This window comes from Schistocerca gregaria, chromosome 10 (assembly GCF_023897955.1).
Source record: "Schistocerca gregaria isolate iqSchGreg1 chromosome 10, iqSchGreg1.2, whole genome shotgun sequence".
Lineage (NCBI taxonomy): Eukaryota > Metazoa > Arthropoda > Insecta > Orthoptera > Acrididae > Schistocerca > Schistocerca gregaria.
In genome coordinates this window covers 66,221,997-66,234,403 of record NC_064929.1, presented here as the reverse complement: position 1 = coordinate 66,234,403, position 12,407 = coordinate 66,221,997, and the positions used below count along the sequence as shown (strand labels likewise).

Here is a 12,407-nt window from a genome sequence, read left to right as displayed (position 1 = left end):
TGAATTCTATTACATAAGAAGTATTTGAGCCACTAATACATCTGGAAACCTATAGCGTATGTTCGTGCCTCCGTTAATTGTCTCATATGGTCCACAGGTCAAATGTTTGCCGGAAATTTAGGAAATTTGGAATCGGTCTGTTGCCCTGCAACCATGATTCGCAGGATCTCATGCGAAAAAAGGGCAAGCTGAGTTTCTCATGACCGATGCTTTTTAAATACGTGCTGTTTTTCTGCCTCAAAATTTTTTTCATTCGAAATCAGAATTTGTTCAAGAACTCTGCAGCAAGCCGAGGTTAAGGATATTGGTCTGTAAGTGTGCAGGTCTGTTCTTTGACGCTTCTTATGTGCGGGAGCTACCTGCCTTTTTTTCCAGTCGCTTGGGAGATTACAGTAGGTGAGAGATTCGAGGTAAATGCAAGATAATGCCACAGAGTATGGTCTTTAAAACCGTCCAGATCTGGCAATTTATTTGTTTTCTACGAGAGGGATGCCTATTATTATGCTCTACATGCAGGAGTGCGTGTGACAGTCAAACGGTGGTATGGTTGTACGACCCTCCTGCGTGAACGATTTCTTAAATGCGAAATTTAAAACTGCAGCTTTCCATTTGTTGTCTTTTATTGCCACATCAGACTGATCGACAATTGAATGGATAGAAGCCTTTGACCAGCTTGGCGAATTTACCTAAAATCAGAATTTTCTCGGTTTCTCCTCAAGATGCACTGATCTTACAGACGCTCGAATTTCTACCACCATTTGGCTGTTGACATTAGCGCGTCTTTTTTTGAACCGAGAATGCAAGAATCTTTGCTTCCTCAGCATTTTCCGAATTTTATTGTTAAAGCAAGAGAGAGAGGTCTTTTCCATCGTTGTTATATATACTCTGTACATACTTATCCACTTTGCGATTAGTTACCAGTGGTGATATAACACACGGAAAAAACTTGGCATCCATGTTTATTCAAAATCTCAAACTAACTGGTGCAGTTGTGCGAGCGCTCCACGTGGCTACTTCTTGCATTGCAGAAAACAAAAGACGAACGATCTGCATGTTCAAATGAATGGGGAAGCGCTAAATTTGATCAAATACGTCGGACGAAAGGTGACATGTGACTAAAGTTTCCTATTTACTGTACGTCCAGTATATTGGACAAATCAATTTTGTCTAATAAAAATGATAGTGTAATATCGGCCTAATGCTCGACCGGGTGTAAACAATTACTCCCAGTGGATAGTGCTGTTGTTTGTGACTTAATGCAACCCTTCTTTGCAGAACTTGGTAAGTGTTGTACATTCTTTCAGTACATTCTGCAATTTCCTTCTTATGAATTGCAGCATTCGTTTAGGTCTTAGTCTCATTTTCTGTTCTCGGAATTGGATAGTATGTATCACGCCTACGTCGAGCTGAACCAGAACACGTTACAAAATGGAAGTTTGTGCAGTTCAACCTGTATTTGAAAAATTGTAACATGAGAGAGAAGTCTTTTTACTGTGCTGTAATTCACCTATGAAATAAGTGGTCTGTTTCTTGTTTCATTAATTTTCGGTATAGTGAACCAACGTTTAGACAAAGAGGCAACTGTAGATTCAGTTGTTCGACATGAAAACTCAAATTTCTTTGAAACACACAGCTTTTGCTTCTAAACGCAGAATACCGTATAATGAAATAATCGATAGGAAACTTCCACATATTGTGTATGTTATTTGTCGCCGAGTACCACGAAACTATCGGAATCCCTTTACCATGCAGATTGTATGGAAGTGTCCCAACAGATATTAAGGAGTTTTTTTGAGAGGTTTGCTGGTTTTGTAGCAGATTCCTTCCGACCTTTTTATGGTCAATACATAGTATAACGAGTCTGCAAACAAGTACAATAGATAGTTGAAGTTCTGCATTGTGATGTAGGCCTACTGGTATGCTCTTTTTTTGTGTGGTAGAACTGTAGTGTGTCATAAAGGTCTTAACTTGTTGTATGGTGCAAAACCAGTAGAAGTAGATTTGCCATCGGAAGGTGGCATAAACGTGAATGTCAACTGTAAATATGCAAAGCAGTTAATATAAGAAAGGCAATTTTAAGCAATTTTGTTGCGTTTTTGCAGATAAGTTATAGTGGCGTCTGTGAAATGTGTACAGAAATCTGACTAGTTACAGAGAATTGAGTTATTCCTCTTTTTGAAAACGAGTATCCCTACCTCTCAGAAATGTTTGACTATGTGTGTTGAAGATCTTGAATCGTTAGTACACGCAATTTTACCTGTTGTTTAATGGCATCTGCCAACAATCAAATGTTTATTACCTGCAGACAAATATTTAAAAAAATGCCATGCCTGACACATGTAACACACATATTTTGAAAAAGTGACATACCAGATGAAGTTTGAAATGAAACAATTTATTTTCTCCAAGCAATACTTTATGACTGTAACATTCTATTCAGAGTTGTGCTCTTCATTTCATAATTATTTTCATTCTTACGTTCAGTAAATGTATCTCCTTTTGAAATCCTTAGGATAAAGGCCTCAGTCGAAATGTTCTGCACTGTCATAGGTTTGTTGTTGACTTACAAAGAGAGAAAGCAGAATATCCGAACAGTCTGTGTCGAGTGTCTCTTGAAAAAGTGTTGTCCAGTTATATCTTTCCCATTTCTCGGTAGCCAAGAGACGTTACCTTGTCTGTTGGGAAGTGTCCTGTTTCCACAACTGTGCAGATGCATGTGTAATGCCTGTGGAGACTATCTTTTTCTTTCTTTCCTTTTCATACAAAGTGGTTTGCTCAGTAATACTGCCTTTCTCTGAAAGTGTGCCTTCCTATTGTACCAATATTATGAAAAGGGTAGCAACTACTCACCATATAGGGGACCCTGCTGGTAGAGCTCCTGAGAGTTGTGTACCTTTGATACCTTTACCAGATGTACTTCAAGTATTATCCTCTCCTGTGGATCCTGTCTCCTCTGCAGAAAGTACAGGATGTTATTACTGGTCCATTTGACTGTGGGTGGTGTGTCAATGGTAGATGTAGGCATCCTGTAGAGGCTGGATGGGGATCAGGTAGGACTCAGTGTTTTACTGACCCCACAAACCAACAAATCTGCGGTGCTGTCTTTCACTGAAACTGAGCCAGTGGGCCACACTTCACCTGTTTTGGGGAAACATTGTTTGGTGTCAGTAGGAGGCAATCGGAAAACGATAGGGTCTATTAATTGTCGGCAGTTCTGTGTGTATGCCTGGAAGCCTCAGTCAACAAGTTAAAGAGGCTATCCCACTGCCATTTAGGGAACAGGGTGCAACCAACTGTAGATTGTGGCACATGTTGAAACAAATTATGCCTGTCATCTGGTCTCTGATGTCATTCCACTGGCTGGCCGAGAAGATTGAGAATACAAGTCTTGCATATAGAGTTTCAATGAAGGTCGCAATTTGCAGCATTGTCCCCAGAACTGATTGTGGCCCTTTGGTTCAGAGTCCAGTGGAAGGACTGAACGAGAGACTTCAAAGCTAGGTAGAGACTTCCTGGACTAACACCATTAGGGTTGAGAACTGTAGGGTCCCCCTAAATATGCCAGGTGTGCACTATACATCAGAGGCTTCTACTCAGGTAGCTGACTGTCTGGGGTGCACACAAGTGTGTGTGTGTGTTTTTTATTATTATTAGATTCCTCTCCATCCAATCCAGATAACTATAATTGCAGGAAACCCAGAAGTACCAGTGTAAGATAGAAAGAAATGCCTCCCACAGGTGAGAGTATTAAAATCCTAATGGCAAACTGCCGAAGCGTTCGCAACAAAGTGCCAGTGTTTGAAGTACTCATGAAAAGCAGTGAACCTCACATAATACTATGTACAGAAAGGCGGTTAATACCTGAATAGCAGTGATAGTTTTGGGGAAAATTTAAGTTTGTATCGAAAGGACTGGTAAATGGGGATGGGAGGTGTTGAATTAGTTGCAGTAGACAAGAAACTTAAATCTGCCAAGGTAGAAATTGAAGCTGCATGTGGGATTGTTTGGGCAAGACTCAGTATCAGGGTTTGGCATAAAATGAAGTTTGTTTGAGGATTGGTTCCCCAATTATACTGTAATCTTCAGTGGAGACTTTAATAATTCAACAATTACGAAAATTGCAGTTTTGTTAGTGGTGGGCTTGATAAGACATCAGCGAAACTTTACTAAATGCCTTCTCTGATTAACTACCTACAACAGATAGTTAGGAACCCCACTCATGCTGTAAATACATTGGTTCAGATGGTAACAAATAGGCCTGACATCTTCGAGGATGTTCACATAGAAGCTGTTATCTGTGACCATGACATTATCGTGGTAACAATAAGGACCAAAGTACAAAGGAGGATGATATAGATTTTCCATAAACTAGATAAAAAATCACTACTTATATCTCAATGAGGAATTTGAAACTTTCAGCACATGCCTGCAGCATGTAGAGGAACTCTGGCTCAAGTTTAAAAGAATAGCTGACCGCACACTGGATAGGTATCTACTCAGTAGAACAGTGCATAATGGATGGGAACCTCCATGGCATACAGTCACTTTAAAGAAACTTCTAGAGAAACAGAGTACTGCATAATAGGTGTAATAGCATAGGGCTAGAGATTCTGATGAAATGCATTTGGCTGTCAAGAGAGCAATGTGTGATGCCTTCAGTGACTACTGTAGCAGAGTATTGCGAAATGACATTCCACAAAAGCCAAAGAAATTCTGATTGTATGTAAAGGCTGCTGGTGGCACCAAAGTTGGTGTCCAGCCCCTACTGAATGAGTGAGGAACTGAAATTGAGGGTAACAAATCAAAAGCTGAAATGCTTAACTCCATTATCAAATGTTATTTTACAAAGGAAAATCCATGAGAGTTGCCCAAATTTGACATTTGTACCACTGAAAAGATGAATGAAATAAGTATTAAGTGTCAGTGGTGATGAGAAACTGTTGAAATTGTTAAAATTGAACAAAACTCCAGGCTCCAATGGAATCTGTCAGATTGTATACTGAATTTGCAGCTGAGTTAGCCCCCTCTTCTAACTATAATCTACTGTACGTCCCTGGTGGGGGGGGGGGGGACTGTGCCCTGTTCTTGGAAAAAGGCACAGGTCATACCTGTCTACAAGAATGGTAATAGATGTGGCCCACAAAATTAGTGTGCAATATCCTTGACAACGATTTGTTGCAGAATCGTAGAACATATTCTAAGTTCAAACATAATGAGGTATCTTGAACAGAACAACCTCCTCAATGCCAACCACCATGGATTTCAAAAAAAATCAATCACGTGAAACTCAACTCACTTTTCTCACATGGGATACTGAAAGCTTTCGATCAAGGCAACCAGGTAGATGGAGTATTTCTTGATTTCCAAAAAGCATTTGTCTCAGTACTGCACCTATGCTTATTCTCAAAAGTACTGTCATATGGGGTATAAAGTGGAATTATTGACTGGACTGAAGATTTTTTGGTAGGAGGGACACAGCATGTTGTCTTGGATGGAGACTCATTGTCAGATGTAGAAGTAACTTCATGTGTGCTACAGGGAAGTGTGTTGTGACCCTTGCTGTTCATGTTGTATATTAATGATCTTGCAGACAACATTAATAGCAAAATCAGGCTTTTTGCAGGTGATGTAGTTATTTGTAATGAAGTATTATCCGAAAGAAGCTGCATAAATATACGGCCAGATCTTGATAAAATTTCAATGTGGTACAGAGATTGGCAACTTGCTCTGAATGTTCAGAAATGTAAAATTTTGCACTTACCAAAAAAGACTAGTATTTTATGAGTATAAAATCAGTGTGTTACTGTTGGAATCTGTCAACTTGTACAGATACTTGGGTGTAACACTTTGTAGGGATATGAAATGAAATGATCACATAGGTTCAGTTCTGGGTAAAGGAGATGGTAGATTTCGGTTTATTGGTAGAATATTGGGGAAGTGCAGTCAGTCTACAAAAGAGCTTGCTTACAAATCACTTTTGCGACTGCCTCTAGAATATTTGCCCAAGTGTGTGGGACTCATACCAGATAAGACTAACAGTGGATATTGAATGTATACAGAGAAGAGCAGCATAAATGGGCACAGGTTTGTTTAATCCATTGGAGTGTGTCAGAGAGATACTGAAGGAACTGAACTAGAAGAATCCTTAAGACAGATGTAAACTATCCCGAAAAAGTCTGTTTACAAAATGGCTATAAATGCATACCCTAGGGATATGCTAAAACCCCTACATATTGCTCACATAGGGAATGTGAGAATAAGATTAGAATAATTAATGCACACACAGAGTTATTCAATCACCCATTCTTCCTGCACTCCATACATGAGTGGAACAGGAAGAGACCGTAATAATAGGTGCAATGGGATGTACCCTTTGCCATGCACCTCACAGTGGTTTGCAGATACCATATTTTAATATTATTCATTTCCGTGTCAGGTATTCTTAATTTCTTTATTTTTATGTTTTTCTTAATTTTGATTCTGTAGTCATTCATGAATAACATCAACCTTTAATTTGTGATGTAATTTGGTCTCTCATGAAACAGTCACTAATGCCTTCCATTTAGGCTGTAGCGTTTATTGTAATTTTCCACCAGATATAACTAATTTTGTTCATATGGACATGTCTACATTTTAACCTCAGTGTCCCCCCCCCCCCCCCCCCCAAAAAAAAAAAATGCATTATATTGGCCAGAATGTAAGAGAGAGCCTTAATTTTTTGGGTCATTGTGGTGGTGGAGTGTAACATCTTTTTATATCACAATTTTCACTTATGTCAAGTGTTAACTTTGCAACCAGTATTTTGTACATCATTGTATGCATTTTTGTGACTCCTTGCAAAGTCATTCATTCTTGCTACTATCCAGGTTATTGGACACACAGCACATCTTGAATCTAAAGTCTAAACCATAAATTGTTTTCTTATGTGTGCTTTGATACACATTTTTGGTTATTCTATTTTTTAGTGTTGGTTGTCTCACCCATAAAATAAAAATTTTAAATCTGTAAAATTATTGCCGGACAGGAAAGAAAAATAATCTACTGTTAGAGAGGTGAAGGTTACAGATTTTTGAACGGTATTAATGTTTGTGGAAATCATCTTTGTTGTTTGAGTTATGGCTGGGACATTACTAAAATATAAATCCAGGCGTTAGCTAACATGGAACACAAGTATCGTGGTTGTCAGCTACTAGTTTACGAGACATATGCTCTAGCAACACCAATCGGAGAATGAGCTCAGTCCGTGTCCTATTTTGTTCCTCATTGTTATATTGTAGACAACATTCCATTAGAACTACTGACGGCCTTGGGCGAGCCAGTCCCGACAAAACTCTACCATCTAGTGAGCAAGATGTATGAGACAGGCGAAATACCCTCACACTTCAAGAAGAATATAATAATTCCAATCCCAAAGAAAGCAGGTGTTTACAGATGTGAAAATTACCGAACTATCAGTTTAATAAGTCACGGCTGCAAAATACTAACGCAAATTCTTTACAGACGAATGGAAAAACTGGTACAAGCTGACCTTGGGGAAGATCAGTTTGGATTCCGAAGAAATGTTGGAACGTGTGAGGCAATACTAAACTTATGACTTATCTTAGAAGAAAGATTAAAGAAAGGGAAACATACGTTTCTAGCATTTGTAGACTTAGAGAAAGCTTTTGACAATGTTGATTGGAATACTCTCTTTCAAATTCTGAAGGTGGCAGGGATAAAATAGAGGGAGCGAAAGGCTATTTACAATTTGTACAGAAACCAGATGGCAGTTATGAGTCAAGGGGCATGAAAGGGAAGCTGTGGTTGGGAAGGGAGTGAGACAGGGTTGTAGCCTCTCCCTGATGTTATTCAATCTGTATATTGAGCAAGCGGTAAAGGAAACAAAAGAAAAATTCGGAGTAGGTATTAAAATCCATGGAGAAGAAATAAAAGCTTTGAGGTTTACCGATGACTTAATTCTGTCAGAGACAGCAAAGGACTTGGAGGAGCAGTTGAACGGAATGGATAGTGTCTTGAAAGGAGGATATAAGATGAACATCAACAATAGCAAAACGAGGATAATGGAATGTAGTCAAATTAAATCGGGTGATTCTGAGAGAATTAGATTAGGAAATGAGGCACTTAAAGTAGTAAAGGAGTTTGGCTATTTGCAAAATAACTGATGATGGTCGAAGTAGAGAGGATATAAAATGTAGACTGGCAATGGCAAGGAAAGCGTTTCTGAAGAAGAGAAATATGTTAACATCGAATATAGATTTAATTGTCAGGAAGTCGTTTCTGAAAGTATTTGTATGGAGTGTAGCCATGTATGAAAGTGAAACATGGACAGTAAATAGTTTGGACAAGAAGAGAATAGAAGCTTTCGAAATGTATTGCTACAGAAGAATGTTGAGGACTAGATGGGTAGATCGCATAACTAATGAGGAGGTATTGAATAGAATTGGTGAGAAGAGGAGTTTGTGGCACAAGTTGACTAGAAGAAGGGATCAGTTGGTAGGGCATGTTCTGAGGCATCAAGGGATCACAAATTTAGCATTGGAGGGCAGCGCGGAGGGTAAAAATCATAGAGGGAGACTAAGAGATGAATACACTAAGCAGATACAGAAGGATGTAGGTTGCAGTAGGTACTGGGAGATGAAGAAACTTGCACAGGATAGGGTAGTATGGAGAATTGCATCAAACCAGTCTCAGGACTGAAGACCACAACAGTAACAGCAACATTGTTACATCACTGTAGTAACTCAAGTACCAGTTGGCAGTCAGTTGCTGATTACACTTACAGTGGGTAATGGAACTGTTGTGATTAATTTTTGTCATCTGCATTGTTTTTATGTGTAGCATGGGTCTGTTGTGCCAATGCCCTAAACTCATCACTGAAGTGCACAGGAAAGTGACAAAATTGTTACAACCCTGCTCAGGGACTAAAGTATTCTTACTGTGTCAGTGACTCTTGTGTTGCATGCTGATGTTACCAGTTTGTTAATAATGTCTCTTTAGGCATTCTGATGATAGTATATGGAAGGTAATGGTAATTCCTGAAGCTAATGATTTCTTTTGATATAAGTTGTGAATTGATTTCACTTGTTTTCAACATGGAGAGTGCCAAAATAATTCCTTCCGACCTGGTTATTGTCAATTCTGAGATTTATTACTGGTTTTCACATTTTTTTGGTGACTTTTTCAGTGATTCGAACAAATTAGATGTGCTGATAGACCGACTTCTAGTAAAGTCTGAGGTCTAGGTTAGGTTGAAATGTGATAATGTACTTGAGAGTTGACAAAGCCAGTTAATCTCAACACAGAAATACAATTGTCATGATAGGCTGATCTGTAGTGTTGCTCAAGATATAAATTTGTCACATCAATAACTTGTTTTTGTTCTTTCCAATCTTGCCAAAAATTCCAACAGAGCACTTACCTTTTGTTTACAAACCATAGAAAGTCATTAACAAGAAAATCATTCACTATGGACATCTTACTTGTGTTTTTCCTAGTGACTAATTACAGTTGGTCATGTGAATGGTTAACAAAAGCAGATCACAATGAAGCAGCCACGACACCCTAACTGGACTTTTACCTGCTGAGCAAATCCAATACAGCACATTGGTGTGCGTGTGTGCGCGCAAAAGTGTTTTACTGTGTGTTGTAATGCAGTATTTGTTACAGGTTTATTCAGTGGTGCAACAACTTCTGCTATCAGATGAGAGCTAGCGGCTCTGAAGCATACCTGCGCTGGGTACATAGACCTCATCCAGGCACAAGCTTCAGCTGTAGCAAAGAGAAGGCAGCTACAGAGTCCAGTGCAACTGTGAGTAGCCCACATAGTAAAAGTGTGTTATGCAGTTCTGACTGTTCAAAGTGTGAAGTAGTGCTAGCAAAATAGCATGTTCTTTGGTAATGTTTAAACTACGGTTGTTGCAAGATTAGGGTTGTTAACTTCTGTAGTTACCGCTTTACCTTGCTAACTACACAAAATGAAGGCACCTGGCTATGTATGTTTGTGAGTACTGCGGCTTGGAATGTTTTCCATTTGTCATTATCACTGCCGTTACCCCCCTTGTGGTGAAGAATTAAAATACTTCCAAATTTTCTCTTACTGCAGGTTCTTTATTTATCTATCTTACAGCTCGAAACATGTATTTAACATGCATGGGCAGTGTTACAGTAATTACATTTAGATTATTGATACACAATATATATAGATAACATGCTATTAAGTAAAAGATCATTTAAGTATATTTAACATAGCATTCCTGAGGTCAAATCATGTCAGCACCACTGTATGGGCACTTCAATATAAGCCATTTCTTTGTCATTTTTAAAAATTCTACCAGATAGCTGTTTCATATTGTTTGACAGAATTATAAAATATTGCTCTCTTAATGACCGGGGTATTTGTTGTTAGATTCAATCTTCTGCTCACCAAATGAAAGTCTGATTTGTGTCTTGTTTCGTAATCGTGGATTTCCATATTCCTGTTTGTCACTTTTTGTCTTTTTTCACTAATAATATTGATTGAAACATACATACTGCATAGATAGTCATAATATTAAAATTAATAAACAGGTTTTTGCATGAAGTTCTGGGTCTTACTTTTGCCAAAGTTCTTATTACTCTTTCCTGCAATACAAATACCCTTCTTATATTGTATTGGCTACACCCACCCCACAATACAATTCCATAAGGTAGATGAGGATACACCAAACCAAAATACGCTATTTTTATTGCTTCAATATCTAGATATTGAACTAATCTCCTTAGTAAATACAGACTAGATGTTATTTTACCACAGACATGATCTACAGGGTGGCGCAGGGAAACGGGGAAATTTATTAACGAAAGTGAATGTATTCAGTATGCCATTATTCAGTATGTCTTTACAATCAAAATGTCCAAAAGTGTGTCTTTACTTTTAAAGATGACATCGGAAAGATGTGCTCCCATTCGGCGTTCACACTCTAACAGCCTGTTATAAAACTCTGGAATGTGCGGTGTAGCAAATCTTGGGGAATGGCAGTGATTTTGTTTTCAATGTTCTCCTTCAGTTCATGGATTGTTGCAGGACGTGTATGGTACACCTTGTCTTTAAGATGACCTCACAGGAAGAAGTCGCACACACTAAAATCAGGGAATCTCGCAGACCATGCAATGTCACTATTACGTGAAATAATGAGTCTTCCAAACAATTGACGAACTGCTGCCATCGATTGTCGAGCAATGTGTTACGTGGATCCGTCCTGCTGAAACCACAAGCTCGTACAGTCTTGGTGTAAAAAATGTTTGAAGCGTTTCAACATATCGAGCAGATGTTACTATCACTGCACTACCATCCTCACATTCAAGAAAATAAGGGCCGATAACAGCATGACATGATACAGCATGCCATATTGTGACCCAGCAAACCCCAGAGGTGTCATCAGCATACATAGTAATATGACGACTGATGTCTAATACTTTTGGGAAATCATTCACGTAGCAAATAAACAAGAAGGGGCCCAAGGTAGAGCCTTGTGGCACACCAAAATTTATATTTCTTATCATTGACCTTCTTTTTTAGATTACCTCTCCATAATCATACACAACTTCTGTGCAGTGTTGTCTATCTTTAAGGTAAGATTCTATTAAAAACAAGTTTCCCACTGACACCATTACAAGCAAGTTTACTTAAAAGAGCGCCATGCTGGACTCTGTCAAACGCTTTGGAAAGATCTAAAAACACTGCTGCTGTTTGTGACCCTCATTTATTTTCTCCATCAGACAGTGTACAAACTGTACAGCTGCGGATATGGTGCTCCGACAACTTCTAAAGCCATGTTGGAAATCTCCTATTGAGTTATTTGTATTATAGTGCTCGATTAAGATTTCTAGCATTATTTTTTCAATTAATTTACCAAACACTGAGGTTAAGGCAACTGGTCTGTACTTCTGTGGTTGCTTTCTTTCCCCTTTTTTAAATAAAGGATTAACTATAGCAAGTTTCAGTTGCTTCGGAAACACACCTTCAAGTACACAATTTATTAGATGGACTAATGGTCTAGCTAACTCACCCTTGCATTTTTTCAGTAGAAAAGGAGGAAATTCATCCCATCCAGCTGATCTTTTATTTTTTAGGCTGTCAATTAGCTGTGTTACGTCCTTCATGGTTACTGTAGGTAGCTTACAAGAGTCCCGTTCCTTTTCCTTATCATATTTAAACTGCCTGTCCTGTTTCATGCAAGTATCATTTTCAATAGCATCTATAAAGTAATCATTAAATATATTGCTAACTATATAAGGACCAGAAAAGTTATCATTATGTATACTTAACTCTATTATAAATTTTAGTTCTTGAATCAGTGTCCCTCATATCATTAACTACTGCCCAGCACGACTTTGAGACACAGTCAGAATTTCTGATCTGTTTGCTA

General features: G+C 38.5%; 1 long non-coding RNA gene across 1 annotated transcript; it reads left to right on the top strand.

Annotated features, from left to right (window-relative positions):
- The first annotated feature begins 930 nt into the window (after positions 1–930).
- On the top strand, positions 931–11,368 carry LOC126293505 (uncharacterized). Its single transcript, XR_007552297.1, has 2 exons — positions 931–1,281; positions 9,667–11,368. It is a non-coding gene; the product is annotated as an uncharacterized LOC126293505 (long non-coding RNA).
- The last annotated feature ends 1,039 nt before the right edge of the window (positions 11,369–12,407 follow it).